The sequence below is a fragment of the Volvox carteri genome (genome assembly GCF_000143455.1).
Source record: "Volvox carteri f. nagariensis unplaced genomic scaffold VOLCAscaffold_129, whole genome shotgun sequence".
In the NCBI taxonomy this organism is placed as follows: domain Eukaryota; kingdom Viridiplantae; phylum Chlorophyta; class Chlorophyceae; order Chlamydomonadales; family Volvocaceae; genus Volvox; species Volvox carteri.
This window is the reverse complement of record NW_003307672.1, coordinates 9,778-10,594: the sequence shown is the minus strand read 5'-3', so window position 1 is coordinate 10,594 and position 817 is coordinate 9,778. Positions and strand designations below refer to the sequence as shown.

The 817-nt window shown below is 55.0% G+C and overlaps 1 protein-coding gene across 1 annotated transcript in view; it reads left to right on the top strand.

Moving 5' to 3' along the window:
- The window catches only part of VOLCADRAFT_100597 (uncharacterized protein), a gene marked incomplete at both ends in the record, with an annotated part of 17,119 nt that overhangs the window by 6,675 nt on the left and 9,627 nt on the right, over positions 1–817 (top strand). The window lies entirely within an intron of this gene.

The following is an 817-nucleotide window of genomic DNA, read 5'->3' as shown; positions in this document are numbered from 1 at the left end:
GNTTCAGACATCGCACTCAGCCGACTATGCAATGACAAGGGACGGTTCATCTAACACGCGGGCGGACGATTGACCATGGAGCACCACGTTTGAATACCAAGCTATTTGTTGCATTCATTTGATTGGGTGAAGGCAAAAGCCTTGCAAATAATGGGGATATGCGCCTCTTGTGAGCCGTACTCGCTGATCTCTTTAGTAAAAGGCGAAAGAGATATGAGAGGTTCGTGAACGGCTCAGCGCTACGACATCACCATGTGGACACCGGCCAAACCCACCTCATCAGCTCAACATCCGGAGGGCAACAGGACGATGGTGGGTAAACCAAACGACTAATTACTACCTGGCCCTACCCTGGGGTATTGGGTCCCTTGGGTCCCTGGGGGTTGGGGGGTTGGGGGCTCGCTGTAATACCTACAGCTAATTACTACACAGATCTGCCCGTGGCCACTCATCACCCACGACAACGCCAAAGAAATCTTGCATCTGCTGCTGATTATTATGGACGGGTATTGCCCTATTCCCCATCACGAACGTAGCTAACACAAGGAAATACAACGGATGGATGACACGTCCTCGTCCAAGCGGGCTTAGTTGTGTCCAATGGACTCGCTATGGTGAGTTGCTGCCGTACAGCGAGCTGTAAATCTACTGCGCAGTATCGAGCAGGTCTTCGACAGAGGTCTGCTTTCCGCCCGCCAGTGAAACTTCCCAAGGGGCCATTCCTACGACCGGGACCGTCGCCTTCTCACCCTCACCGTCGCCTTCTCGCCCGCGCCCTCGCCTTCTCGCCCGCGCCCTCGCCTTCTCGCCCGCGCCC